The 15,478-nt window shown below is 42.7% G+C and overlaps 1 protein-coding gene across 6 annotated transcripts in view; it reads left to right on the forward strand.

Moving 5' to 3' along the window:
* Window positions 1-8,963: 8,963 nt before the first annotated feature.
* The window catches only part of LOC141114556 (polycomb group RING finger protein 2-like), a 333,247-nt gene continuing 326,732 nt past the window's right edge, over window positions 8,964-15,478 (forward strand). The window contains exon 1 of one of the 6 annotated variants that reach the window (XM_073608317.1): window positions 8,964-9,850. The gene's annotated coding sequence lies outside the window, so the exon portion shown is untranslated. The remainder of the gene's footprint in view (window positions 9,851-15,478) is intronic. The other 5 variants (XM_073608318.1, XM_073608316.1, XM_073608319.1 and 2 more) reach the window with 5 other exon arrangements.

The following is a 15,478-nucleotide window of genomic DNA, read 5'->3' on the forward strand; positions in this document are numbered from 1 at the left end:
GGAACCCAATTCCTTCCAGTTGATTCATCATCTTTTCTATCCGCAAGGTTTTTCGGTTAATGATGCCATTGACCGAGAGTTTTGTACGGTCTCGTACGCATCTTTTGACAAGGCGGATAAATGGGTTCGTAAGTTCGGCAAGGGGGCTCTCTTGGCAAAAACTGATATTGAGTCGGCTTTTCGCCTTCTTCCGGTGCATCCTGACAGCTTCCGTTTGTTGGGCTGCATGTGGGTCATTATTTCACTGATCTCTGCCTGCCGTTTCCTGTTCCCTGTTCGAAACCTTCAGCTCCTTTTTGGAATGGGTGGTGAAGGACGTGTCTGGTCTACATTCCATAATTCACTACCTGGACGATTTTTTGGTGATCGGCCCTTTGGCAGGCAGGGTTTGCCACACTCTACTGGCCACTTTGCAGTACGTCTTTGAGTTATTTGGTGTACCTCTGGCGCCAGAAAAAACTGAAGGGCCGGTTACCACACTTAAATTCCTGGGGATCGTGATTGACACGGGGCTCATGGAATGCAGGCTCCCCCTTGACAAGGTGGAGGACATGCAGGCGGCAGTGTCCGTTGCCCTCGGCAGCGCTAAGATTCGCCTGCGTTCACTGCAGTCCTTGTTAGGTAAGCTAAATTTTGCGTGCCGCATTATGCTTATGGGCAGGATTTTCTGCAGGCGTTTGGCTGCTGCCACGTTGGGGGTCAAGGCATCGCACCATTAAGTGCGTTTGTCTAAGGCACACAAGGATACCAATACTACGTATCATGCAAACAGGTAACAAAATATGTAAAGCATGGAAATTAAAAATAGGTTAAAAGTAACATAAGCCCATGTTGAGGTGAGTGTTTAGAGTCGGCTGACGCGTTTCGAGGATAACCTCTTCATCAGAGCCTTTGAGAACTAGGGCACAGAGTATATGGGCCGGTAGGCCAACATATGTGCATAGAAGGAATGGCTAGTTGGGAAGTGTAGCCTGAGATGAAAAGTAAGTTTTTCTGTGTTCCATACCAGTCCACGTTCAAGCGTTCTAGGTGGAACAGAGATCAAAAAAAAAAAAAAAAATATATATATATATATATATATATATATATATATATATATATATATACACACATGTATATATAGTATAAAATATATAGATAGAATTATAACTATAAATACAGTATGGAGCACATGGCAAGTATATGCAACACAAGAAACATATGATAAATTAAAATAAATAAATATGATAGATGGAAATCACATACATGTACATAAAATTGATGAAAGATACAATGTCTATCAAAATTTGATAAGGGATACAGTGTTTATAAGAACCATAAATGATTGGTCAATGGTAAACCTTGAAGCAAAAAAAAAAAAAAAAAAAAAAAAAAAAATATATATATATATATATATATATATATATATATATATATATATATATATATATATATATATATATATATATATATAACTGAATTTTTTTTAAAAATGTATATATAAGTAAAAGAAGTAAATAGGGAGATGACAAACTGGCGACTAAATGTGTAAACACACCTACCTATGTGGTATGTTGACGGTATGTGTGTTCTCCTTTAAATTGTTGAAATGGGACTGTGGGGTGGTGTGGACCTGAAAGGGGGGGGGGAGGAGGAAGCACAGTGTTGAAGAAATCAGGGGGAAACCAGAGGGGTGACCTGGGGGAGATCCCTCAGGACACTGGTAGGCAGTCAAATCATAGCATAATGCAGAGTGAATGAAGAGGCTGGATGGAAAACACATCACCGTACATTTTTTTAGGAGAAGGAGCTGTGGGCAGTTGGAACCCCACTGCTCAGCAGAAAATACCTCTGGAACTTCCACAGAGGATGGTAAGAAAAAGAGAAGATGGAGAAGAAGAGGTCGATGAGGAGGACAGAAAAATAAAAAAAGGGAAAAGATAACTCCAACACACACCACAATCAAAATTTTCAACCTATCCAGTTCAGTTTTCGATGACACAGAACTCAATGTTCTATGCAAGGGCCTCAATTTCGCCCCTTTTCTAGATCTTTCTAGACCTCAATAGGTACACGAGAAATCTCACTTTAAAAAGGTACTTCGCTCTCCGCGAATCACCCTTTGAAGCATCATCCTCACTCACAAGTACTCCATCTGACAATACACAAAATGTGGATAATGCACTCGAAAATCTAGAGAGTCTATACCAAGAGGGAGCCTGCGAGGACTATGAAATAGAACCAGAACTCCTAGCCCTCATGGAAAAACAGATTGTACACACCGATTTCAAACCCAAGTCTTCTTTTCACCCCCACTGGGCGAAAGGAAAGTACACTCCAATCTTCTATGAGATAGTGCTGGATGAAATTAAAAGGATCTGCCAGAAAAACTACACCAATGGCAAATACACTAAAATTAGGAATAAAGACTATGAAGTCCCCAAAGAAATCCTTAAGAATTTTCAAGACAGAGAAGACATCATCATTAGACAAGCTGACAAAGGCGGTGGTCTAGTAATCCAAAACAGAGACGACTATATGGCTGAGGCTTTGAGATTACTTGGAGACACCGAGACATATGAGAAACTCCCTGTCGATCCATTACCATCTTTTTCCATCTCTCTTGAAGTTCTACTAAAACAAGCCAGGGAGAACGGAGTCATTACAAAAAGCGAATTCCTCTTCCTGAACAAACAGAACCCACTCACCCCCCACTTTTTCCATATTCCCAAGATCCACAAGAATCAGACCAATCCACCAGGCAGACCCATCATTGCTGGAATCGACAGTCTAACTAGTAATCTAGCCTGCTACATCGACCACTTTCTACAAGATCTAGTATTACTATTACTATTATTATTATCCTCTCGTCTTTTTCATGGCAACCGCAATACAAATGGCTCTCTCTAGACGTCTCATCTCTTTATACTTTCATTGAACACAAATATGGTATAGAAGCAGTAGAGTACTTTCTATCGAAAAGTGATACACACCCCCTACAGATCAAATTTCTCCTCGACTCCATAAAACTCTGTCTCACCCACAACTATTTTTCTTTTGTGGGTGAGTTTTTTTGACAAACCAAAGGGACAGCTATGGGAGCAAAATTTGCTCCCAGCTACGCTAACCTATTCATGGGCCTCTGGGAAGACAGGTCCATCTGGGCCAATAACCCCTTTAAGGATCAGCTCGCACTTTACACCAGATACATCGATGACATTCTGATCATCTGGAATGGATCGCATATGGATCTCAATAAATTTCTGGAACACTGTAACTCCAAACCCTTTGGCATCACTTTTACCCACATGACTGACAATACAACACTTGTTTTCTTGGACCTTGATCTCAAAATCAACGAAGAAGGAATGATTCTATCTAAAACCCATTTCAAACCTAGTGCAGGGAACTCCTACCTTCATGCCAAAAGCCACCATCATCCCAAGTGGATCCGCAACATCCCCTCTGGGCAATTCTGTAGGCTGAAAAAAACCTGCACCAAAAGAAGCGACTAGGAAAAGCAAGGGTCCATCCTAAAAAAGAGATTCATTGAGAAAGGTTATGAAGAACATCTCATTTAACAAGCCTTCTCAAAATACTGGACACAGTATGATGAACACCCCTCAGTTACCATGGTAACAGCCTCCAAAAAAACAGAGAGAAACAAGCAGACAATGAACAATTCCATCAGATTTAGCACACAATACAATACCAAAGCTTTTGACATACAGAGAGTCATCCAGAAGAACTGGAACATTCTCAAGCAAGATCCCATCCTCAATCCAGTCCTACCGTCCAAACCTGTAGTTGTATTCTGGAAAGCAAAAGACCTTAGAAGTCTAATAGCACCAAGCAGAGTTCCTCAAACCCCCGAACCAAACTGAGACCCCTACAGGCCGTTGGACATCCCTTTTTGACCAGAAGGGTAATTTCAAATGTGGAATTAGAAACTGTGGAGCTTGCCCTTTCATGGCACATAGAAAAAAAGAAGTCACTGGAACAGACGGAACCACAAAATTGGTCAGTTCAACAATTGTGGCACTTCCCACTTGATCTACGGTCTAATTTGCCCATGCGGGTTACTGTATGTCGGACGCACAACACGTCCTTTGAGGACAAGATTTAGCGAGCACAAATGCAGCATTATCAACAGTAATACACACCATCAGTCCATAAATAATAAGAAAAACCGAAACTACTCAGTACCCAGGCATTTTAGAGAACACCACAATGAAAACCCAATAGGTCTTAAAGTGTTTGGCATTGAAGCCATCAAAAAAGACGATTATATGGGGAGGAGATTCAAGAAACTCTGTAGACAAGAATCCTTCTGGATTTTCTCTCTCGGGTCAATGGTTCCCGATGGAATGAACGAGGACTTGGAAATCCATGGAATTATCTAGATACAAATCAATACCAGTATCCATCATCACCATTCCCCGCTCTGCGCACTCCCCACTTGCCCCTGTCCCATCTTGCTTATCCTATCTATTCTAATCTCATTATTTCCAATTCCCATTCATATCCACATTCATTTTCAATTTCATTTATTCAACATCTCTCATTATATTCTCAATTTCACTTTTATATCTACATTTATTTTTGTTTTCATATATTTTTTATTTTTTATTATTTATTATTTATTTTTTATTTTTCATCTTCATTTTCATCATCATTCTTCCTCTTCATCTGTGTATGTGTGTATATATACACACATCTATTCTTATATCTTTATTTTATTTTATTTTATTTTATTTACTTTATATATTTTTTAAATTTTTATATTTATTTTTAATTTCCATTTTTTAAATTAAATGAAATTTAATTTAATTTCATTTAATTTATTTTATTTTATTTATTTAATTATTTATTTAACTATTGAATTAAGTAATAAAAATTCTTTTCCCTTGTCCTTGACAAAATGTCTCCTGCTTTTTGTATGACACCTAGATGGACAGGGACGGTTTACTGTTCCACTGTCTCTAGAGCCCCTTTGCCACCACACAACCCCCACCCCCCCCAGGAGTCAGGTCATGTGTTCGCCTTTGGAGCGCACAACCACACCCACTCCTTTGATGGCGTGCGTTCCATTGCCGGCCACACCCCCCTCGTCTCCAGCTCATCACATGCATTTGCAGCCCATGCTCAGGCCCGCCCCCAAAACCGGCTTATAACCCACAAGCAGCCATCCTCACTCTGATATCCACCTATGTCTGAGGTGGAGAGACAGCTGCAGACACACACAGCTCCAGTATCTTTTAACGAGATTTCCACCCTCCTCCATCCTCCTAGAGTACAGGACAGCGTTCTCCCCTTAGGACGCAGACAGGCTGCAATCTCTCCTCCATCCAGCCCGTGAGACAGGACAGGTATCCAGCCTCTTCATTCACTCCTCATTCATTCACTCTGCATTATGCTATGATTTGACTGCCTACCAGTGTCCTGAGAGATCTTCCCCAGGTCACCTCTCTGGTTTTCCCCTGATTTCTTCAACACTGTGATTCCTCCCCCCCCCCCTCTTTCAGGTCCACACCACCCCACAGTCCCATTTCAACAATTTAAAGGAGAAAACACATACCGTCAACATACCACATAGGTAGGTGTGTTTACACATTTAGTCACCAGTTCGTCATCTCCCTACTTACTTCTTTTACTTACATATACATTTAAAAAAAAAATTCAGTTACATATATATATATATATATATATATATATATATATATATATATATATATATATATATATATATATTTTTTTTTTTTTTTTTGCTTCAAGGTTTACCATTGACCAATCATTTATGGTTCTTATAAACACTGTATCCCTTATCAAATTTTGATAGACATTGTATCTTTCATCAATTTTAGGTACATATATGTGATTTCCATCTATCATATTTATTTATTTATTTATTTGAATTTATCATATGTTTCTTGTGTTGCATATACTTGCCATATTTTATACTATATATACATGTGCATATATATATATATATATATATATATATATATATATATATATATATATATATAGATCTCTGTTCCACCTAGAACGCTTGAACGTGGACTGGTATGGAACACAGAAAAACTTACTTTTCATCTCAGGCTACACTTCCCAACTAGCCATTCCTTCTATGTACATATGTTGGCCTACCAGCCCATATACACTGTGCCCTGGTTCTCAAAGGCTCTGATGAAGAGGTTATCCTCGAAACGCATCAGCCGACTCTAAACACTCACCTCAACATGGGCTTATGTTACTTTTAACCTATTTTTAATTTCCATGCTTTACATATTTTGTTACCTGTTTGCATGATACGTAGTATTGGTATTATTTATTTGCTTTTATTTTCATATGAATAAATTTTACACTTTTTGATGTGAGCAATTGATCACGCGCCCTTCATCCATCGCTCTCCATATAGTCTTACCCTGACCACCCCGGGGTCAGTTTTTTGGGCAGAGGGACACACAACACCATCCTTTTCAGCTTCTCTACAGCTCACAATACAACTATTTTAAACCTAATACACCCTCACAAGCGCAGGAGTAATCTTTCCTTGTCCACAATTTGACTTACGTGTGGGGCAGCTGTTCCTGGAACAGTTTAATGGAAGGTCCTTGTGGATGGACGAGATGGTTTCTGCGTGCGACTTGGAGGTTACGGGGCAATCTTTGGGGGTCAGTGGAGTGTGGGAAAATGGCCGGACTCGTGGTGCAAGGCGGACTTGCTGGGCAACCTGGTGCTGTTGGAGCTATTTCCAATAGTGATGGCGGTGGAAATTTGGCAACAAGAGTTCAGGAACAAACAGGTTCTTTTTCATTGCGACAATTTGGGGGTGGTGCAAGCCATTAACAAAATTTCAGCATCTTCCCCCCCCAGTAGTGCGGTTCCTTAGGCATTTGGTGCTTTTGTGTTTATGTCTGAATTGTTACGTTTGTGCTGTTCATGTTCCGGGTGTGACCAATGATGTGGCTGACGCGTTGTCTCGCCTACAGTGGGACAGATTCAGAGTGTTGGCGCCGGGAGCGGAGCAGCATGGCAGGCCTTGCCCGAACCACTTATGGGACATCGCCTTCAAACGGTAACGGGTCTGATTAGGGATTCAGTGTGCACTGCCACGTGGTCCGCGTACGAGAAGGTATGGGGGGAGTGGCTTGCACTGGAGGAGGAGGTAGTAGGGTGTGCTGGTGAGGGTGACCGTTTGTGCTTGGTGCTGGAGTTCATTGGCAGTTTCCACCTCCAAGTTGGGTCAAAAAAATGGCCGGTTTAGCTTTTTGGTTTCAGTTGTCGGGGGTTGGGGATGTCACTAAGCATGCGTTGGTGAAGAGAGTTTTAAGGGGGCTACAGACGGGGAAAGACCACATGGGATACTCGCCGCCCGGTCTCCTTCAGCATGCTAGGTGCTCTCACGGATACAATTGGTGAGGTTTGCTCATCGGCTTATGAGGCTGCACGTCTTGGCAGAGGTCATGGGGTTTTTGAAGGCGGGGATAGTTAATTTCTTTGGAAAAAGATGGGTTGGGCCCATCTCTGGTATGGGTGTACCTGCCCTAATAAGGGCGGAAGTAATAGTTGGCTGTATCGGCTGGTGAATTTGCCTAAATTTGTCCTAGATCTGGCGTAAAGCACGGCTGGGGGCCGTAATAGGCGAGGTGGTGCCAGATACAGAGATTTGAGCAGTCAAGGGTACCTTCAAAAATCCTATGCAGTTTTTCATTTCAGTTATTTCTTTTTATTAAATTTGTGTTATGGTTTGTTTTTTGTGTAATAAAATAGGCTGCTATGGCCATTTTAAACCCAAAACAAGTTTGTCTGGCTTAATTATTGTAATAAGGTAAGGTGGTAATTGGGTATTGTGTTATGGCATACAGCCGATACTTGGGCAATACCCCAGGCAAGTATAAGCCTGGAGCTGAAGCGCAGCATAAGCGTAGGCCCTACATGATGGGATTTTCCCTATAAGGCTATAGCAAGGTGGGGGTTGTTTAATAAATAGATACAGTTTGTAGGAGGGATAAGAATTAGGAGGGATATGATTAACAGTACCCCATTGGAGGATAGCAGGGTGTGGCAGGGTGTGGCTGGGTGGTCCTAATGGGTTGCTAGGTGGGTGTTGGTCTTTCAGCATCACTTGGAATTTGGGACAGCAACTGACAAGATTCTCCCACCCTCCTTCCCTATTTTTCATACATTATTTGGATGACTGTTATTTATTTAATTATGTTTGTGGCATCTTTGCTGGGATTGCACACTGTCATACCAGCTGGCAGAGGTCGTAGGGTTTTTGAAGGCGGGGATAGTTAATTTCTTTGGAAAAAGATGGGTTGGGCCCATCTCTGGTATGGGTGTACCTGCCCTAATAAGGGCGGAAGTAATAGTTGGCTGTATCGGCTGGTGAATTTGCCTAAATTTGTCCTAGAGCTGGCGTAAAGCACGGCTGGGGGCCGTAATAGGCGAGGTGGTGCCAGATACAGAGATTTGAGCAGTCAAGGGTGCCTTCAAAAATCCTATGCAGTTTTTCATTTTAGTTATTTCTTTTTATTAAATTTGTGTTATGGTTTGTTTTTGCGTAATAAAATAGGCTGCTATGGCCATTTTAAACCCAAAACAAGTTTGTCTGGCTTAATTATTGTAATAAGGTAAGGTGGTAATTGGGTATTGGGTTATGGCATACAGCCGATACTTTTGCAATACCCCAGGCAAGGCCTGGTTCACACTAGTGCAATGCCAGACATCGCATGTGATTGGCACCACATTGCTGTGCAGTTCACACGCGATGTCTGTGCGATTCGATTTCAGCCATACAAACTGTATGGCTGAAATCGCATCACATTCACACCAAAATGCTGCAGGATCTCTTTTTTGGTCCGCACTGGAATCAGATTGCATGGGTGTTCACACCTATGCGATCCGATTCCTGCACCAATTCACAGTTCGCACTGCCATCTGCAAACCGATCTGGGGGTGTCGTTAACTTTACATTGAGGCTGGGTTCATACTATAACATGCAGCGCCTCACTGGAATCCAGTGCGTCTCCATTCACAGTTTCAGGTTTGATTTCAGCCTGACTTTTTGGCTGAATTCAGACCAAAAGACGCACAGGACTCCTATTCAAATCGGACGAGAGCCGCAGTGGAGATGTGTGAACCGGCTCCATAGAGAGCCGGTCACAATCTCCTGCATCCAATTCGCATAGGTGTGCACCCAGCCTCACAGATCTTAGTGCGAACCACTGTGCAATTCAGGTGCAATGCGGGAACCCACAGTGGATCTGTAGGATTCTCGCATTGCACTAGTGTGAAAGATGGTGGAATTTATGGATAGCTCCTGTTTGGCCTGCAAAAATATGATTGTGTATGGGTAGCCTAATGCTTCTCCTCTAGCCAATGCAGGTATACTACTTCTAGGTAGCAATGTTCCGATTTGTAACTTCGCTTCCACTTGGAGTACCGAATCAAAAGAAAACTAGCAGCTAAATGCAGTGTTCTAGAGCCGTGTGGTGTGACTACTACGATATCAGTCCGCCGCCTTCTCTCTCTTTGTCCTCCACATCCCGGCTCCTCTATATTCCAGCCCTCTTCCTCTCTTTAGCACAATCCCTAGGGAGAAAGTCACGTGTTCGGGGGCGTATCCACTCCTTGTCTGCAAAAAAAAAAAAAAAAAAAAAAAAAAAAAAGCCATTTTGAGAGGGGAAGAGAGACATAGAGGGGCAGCAAAAAGAGAAATGAGAAGAAGGGAAGACGGAGACAAAGGGAGGGGGAGATAGGATTAGGGGAGGACAGAAAGGAGGAGAGGGTGACTTGGGGGAAAGACATTTGCAGAAATAATCTAGCTGGCGGACCACAGAGGGAGCAGAGCCAGCACTATCAGGTAAGACGTAGATCTATACTGATCGTCTTTCTGTAGGGGGTTGTTCCATATACGGGAGTCATGGGGGGGTGGGGGGTCTGGCGATCCCCTTATTAACAAAGATCTGCAAGGTCAAAGAGATTGGGGGTATTAAGGCAGCACCCAGTTTTCTGTTCCTAGGGCCCTGAGGTGGACCATCTCTGCGGTATGGATGTGATCCCTTGAATCCAGCACTAGTGTCCCAGCCTGTGATATGTAATAGCCAGCTGTCTAATTTTGTTTTGAAAACGTGTTTGAGCACTTGATCTAGGCTTTGCTCATTGCACCCTTTTGCTTTCAGGGGGATCAGACAACATCATTTTGCTTCCTATGCGTTTGGTTGTAGCAGGTCATTTTTGCAGTTTATTAGAAAAACACCCATTAATATGTTGACAGATTCCCTCTGAAAAGTCACGTTTGGTGTGACACCTTTACCAGTAATTACAATTAGCTGATGGCAAGCTTTGCCATGTGTCAGTCTGTCACCTCCAGAGACCGCCTAGTAGGTGTCATTTACTAGATGTTTTTTGATAGTCCATGTGGCCAGGTTATTTGCTAATCAGTAAAGCAAAATCCAAAACATCCGGTGAATGACCAGTTGCCTAATGGACAAAGATAGCTAACCAGCTTCCTTTATTTACTCTAGGTACTACTAGATAAGTGGGTGCATCCCACCTGTCACTGGGCTTTTCACACTTGCAGGAATGGAGTCTGCTGCTCCACCACTAAACCTTTTTTGTAGTACGAATGTCTGCAAAGCTTTGTAAGTAAGATAGTTGCTGGATGTACAAACATCAGCATACTCAAATTATGCTAGAAATTGATTAATACTATTGTAAACATGATTTTAGAGGAACTGCAGCCTGCTCACACAATTTGTAATAAAAACATCTTTGCCATTCTGACGCTTCCCTCCAACCACTTTGTATATTTTGGATATACAGTGATTCTGTACTTGTCAAATATGCTGCAGAAAACTCTCTCCCTTGAGTCTGGCTGCAACCATTTTAACTGTGGGCAGCTGAAGCTGCTGCCTGTTCACTTCCTGTATTTACACAGAGGCACACCTGCAGTTCTCATTGGCCCTCCTATGACTCATCCCCCCCATCCCTTCCTGGCAAACTCTCACTAGAGTGAGATGTGCATGATGTCATAAGCCTAGGCTTTTTACCAGACAAGAAACAGGGAGTGGGCTGTATAAGATATTTACTCGCAGAAAAAAAAAGTTTTACTATCCAAAGTTAAAAAAACAAGGGCAGAAGATTTAGTAGATGGAAAGTTGAAAAAATTACTGAAGGTCCACTTTAAACATTAAAAACAAGCAGGGCAGACACAAAGTGAACTTGAAGTACCATATTTATCGGCATATAACCCGCACTTTTTTCCCCTTAAAATCAGGGGAAAATCGTGGGTGCGTGTTATACGCCGATCCCCGCTATCTGTGATCTATCGGAGCGATCGCCGCGATCACAGCCGACATTCACATAGCGTGTAGTTTTAAATATATGGCACCGCGGAGTTCGGAGGGACTCGGCGGAGCAGAACAAGCGCCGCCGAGATACAACTAGTCGAGTGTTCTCGGCTCTTTCCGGCACCGCTCACAGTCACGCCCAGTCCCGCCATTGGACCTGTGTTATGTCCATCATAGGGCGGGATTGTGAGCGGCGCCAGAAAGCGCCGAGTACACTCGACTATGTGTATCTCCGCTGCGCCATATTTAAAACTACACGCTATGTGAATGTCGGCTGCGATCGCGGCCTGGCAGCACTTACCTTCCTTAAGGATTTTTCATCACTATCCAAATGATCTTGTGCTTATCATTTACAGTGCACACTTTCTTCTTTCTGATTTAGCTTATTTAAAGTGTTATTGAAGTAAATTAAAAAAAAAAAAAAATACTGGGGGTATGATTTTTATAACTGACCCTAGTGGTCTCTTATGTCATAAATGCTTCTCCTGGCCTGTCTGTGGTAATGCCATCTGAGCTGCTCTTGCACAGCTCAGACCTGGTCTGTGCTATGGTGATATGACTCCCGTGCCCATACGCAAAAGTGATGTCATTGCAGCCTGGCCATTCAAGCAGTTGAAGTGATGGAAATCAGAAGGAAGACTGGGCAAAGATGAAAGTGGGAATGGTGACAGCGCAGTACTGGAGGGCCCCATTTGACGGGTAAGTCTGTCATAATGTGCTAGTATGCACTGCATATCAGCACATTATGGCACAGGCCTGCAGAGGGGCCATTTTTAAGGTTTTTCTGGCAAAGTTTAATACTGCTTTAAGAAGTGCAGTGGACATATGAAGCTAGGGGTTGCCCAGGGAAATTTTATAAAATTTGGGAACCCTGGCTAGACACCCAGGGTACGTCAGATTCTCTTCTTTCCTTGGTAACAGATTCCACATCATAGCTCCTTTAATGGTCTTTGCTATGGTCATGCTGGCCATATTTAGTACTCTAATGCTAGGTACGCACGATCGGAATTTCCGTCAGAAAAAACTTGGATGGTTTTTCCGACGGAATTCCGCTGAAGCTTGCCTTGCATACACACGGTCACACAAAAGTTCTCTGAACTTCCGACCGTCAAGAACGCGGTGACGTATAACACTACGATGAGCCGAGAAAATGAAGTTCAATGCTTCCGAGCATGCGTTGAATTGTTTCCGAGCATGCGTAGTTTTTTGCTCGTCCAAATTGCATACAGACAATTCTGCCAGCAAAAGACCAAAGGAGCATACACACAGTCACATTTTCAGACAAAAAGCTCTTATTGGAGTTTTGCTGGCGGCATTTCCGATCGTGTGTGCGTGGCATTACTTTGAGGTGCCATTGTCACAAGCGGGACACATTTGCTAGGTTTTCTAGGATTAAACCCTTTAATTCAGGGGTGTCCAAAGTTTTTTCAAAGAGAGCATATGAAGTGAACATATGTGTGGGCCGACTATTTTGCCTGATATTCTTTGAACCATTAAAATGCAAATTAACTAATACACTGCCCAACAAGAATTCTCTTGCCATTGTGGCTGTGTGTGTGGTGAAGATTCTAAGGCCTCATGTACACTGCTGCTGGTAAACGGACGTTCAGGAGCAGTTGGGCATCTTTTTCAACTGCTCCTGAACTCTCCTCCTATGTTATCTTATCGGTACATGTACACAGGTTTGTTTATAGTCGTTTCTAGGCAGCTGCGTTTAGAAGCTTTTTTTGGTACTCAAAAAAATGCGTTCAGAAGCTGTGTTTAGAGGCAATTCAAACGCTAAACGCGGCTACCCGTCATTTTATTTTTTACTTTTGAGCCTTGAAAATGCTAAAAGCACACCAAAAACTCAATTATCACTGTGCAAGCTTGATATACCAGGTGGCAATTGACATGCGTGTAAAATTAGGCTTAATGTACTCGGGATGTTTTTACAACTTCTCCTCAATGATTTAACTTGACAGATAGTAACCCACATTTAAACTGTCAGTTTTGCCGCGTTTGCTTTTAGAAGCGTTTGAAAAAAAAATTTTTTTTTTTTTAATTTATTTTTTTTCAAAATAGCCAAAAATGAAAAACGCCTGTAAAGAAAAGCGTCTAAACGCGAGTTACCGTATTTGGCCATATTTGGCATCTGAAACGTTGTAAACTTCGGCATCTGAACTAATTTTTTTGCCTTCAAAGAAAAGCCTATAAACTGCCTAAAAACGACATTAAATGAACCTTTGTACATGTACACATAACATTGGATGAGTTCAGGGGCAGTTGAAAAAAGCATCCAACTGCCTCTGAACATCCGTTTACCAGCAGCAGTGTACATGAGGCAGTGTAAAATTAAAAAAAATTCTCTGGGTAATTACGCAGCTGAACATACATTTTAGAAAAGTATCCTGTGGACATGCGTTGAGCCATCAATGGATGTGTCCGGTAGCGATGAACTCTTGTCCTTTCACACAATTTTCTACGTCTTTTTGGAGCTTCAGCCAAAGGAACATCAGGAGCATTTCCTTACACATGCTCATCATGGGATCCATAAAAAAGCGGGGTTCCCATTTAAAAAAAAAAAAGAAAAAGTCAGCAGCTACAAATACTGCAGCTGCTGACTTTTAATCGGACACTTACCTGTCCCAGAGTCCAGCGATGCGGGGGATCGAAGCCCCGCTCGGCGGCGCCGGCATTTTAACTGTGGGCGCCTGGCTGTGGCTTCGCAGCCAGGCACCCACTGCGCATGCGCGCGCCGTCACTGGCCCTGCAGTCATCTGGGACTGGTCACGTGTACCAGATGATTGACAGGGGGGAGGGTGGAGAGGCGATCTCCCTTCCTGCACCGAGGGAAGTGACGTCAGGAGCCCAGGCACCGAAGGAGGCAGACTACGAGGTACCCCTTAGCAGCAGGCATTTAGAGGTGAGTAAAAAAAAAAAAAAATTTCTCCAAATGTTTTTTTTTTTTTGTTTTTTTTTTTTTTTAAGCACATTACTAATTTATTTATTTTTTTGGGGTGGAACTCCACTTTAACAAACCAACCAAAAATAACAGCTAGCTACAAGCACACTGCTTTTTTAGCTGCTACACACACTGTTCTCTCACAGAATGGCTGAACTAGTTAATAAATACTTGTTTTTAGTGCTTTCTAATCATTTGGGAGGGTCTCTTGAGGCTATCTTTAGTGGACACGGCATAGCAGGCGCGCGCGTGACCGCTGCATTGCGGGGGTGCTGATGCTCGTGGCCGGCGGTCGCAGATCGCCGCCATTACTAGTAATAAATAAAAATGCCATAAACCTATCCCCTTCTTTGTAGACGCTATAACTTTTGCGCAAACCAATCAATATACGCTTATTGCGATTTTTATTTATTTTTTTTTATTACCAAAAAATATGTAGAATAATACATATCGGCCTAAACTGAGAGAAAAAATTAGCTTTTTTTAACCACTTGCCGACCGCCGCACGCCGATGTACGTCCCTACTTTGGGGACGGATATCGTTGTTGCAGCAGCTAGCTGCCATAACCCCGGTATCCCCGTGTTCGGCCGGCTACAAGATCAAAGTGGTCTCTGTGGCGGATTCGCCGCGAGATCACTGTTATCGGTGGAGGGACAGGGCCCCCCTCCCGCCATGATCCGGTGCCCTCCGCCGCTTACCGGAGCCGCCGGCTGCGGTGGAGACGACCGCATCTGTCTCCTTCCTTGGTATGGAGACGAGTGAGGGTAAGATGGCCCCCAGCCGTCTCCATACCTTAGCAGGGCAGGAGCAACGTCAAAACGTCACTTCGGCCCATACGTCTTAACCACTTCAGCCCTGGAAGAATTTACCCCCTTTCTGACCAGAGCACTTTTTACAATTTGGCACTGCGTCGCTTTAACTGCTAATTGCGCGGTCATGTGATGCTGTACCAAAACGAAATTTGCTTCCTTTTGTTCCCACAAATAGAGCTTTCTTTTGATGGTATTTGATCACCTCTGCGGTTTTTATTTTTTGCGCTATAAACGGAAAAAGACCGAAAATTTTGAACTAAAACGATATTTTCTACTTTTTGTTATAAAAAAAAAAGTCCAATAGACTCAATTTTAGTCATACATTTAGTCCAAAATGTATTCAGCCACATGTCTTTGGTAAAAAAAAATGTCAATAAGCGTA

The sequence above is a fragment of the Aquarana catesbeiana genome, linkage group LG12 (genome assembly GCF_042186555.1).
Source record: "Aquarana catesbeiana isolate 2022-GZ linkage group LG12, ASM4218655v1, whole genome shotgun sequence".
NCBI classification, from domain to species: Eukaryota; Metazoa; Chordata; class Amphibia; order Anura; family Ranidae; genus Aquarana; species Aquarana catesbeiana.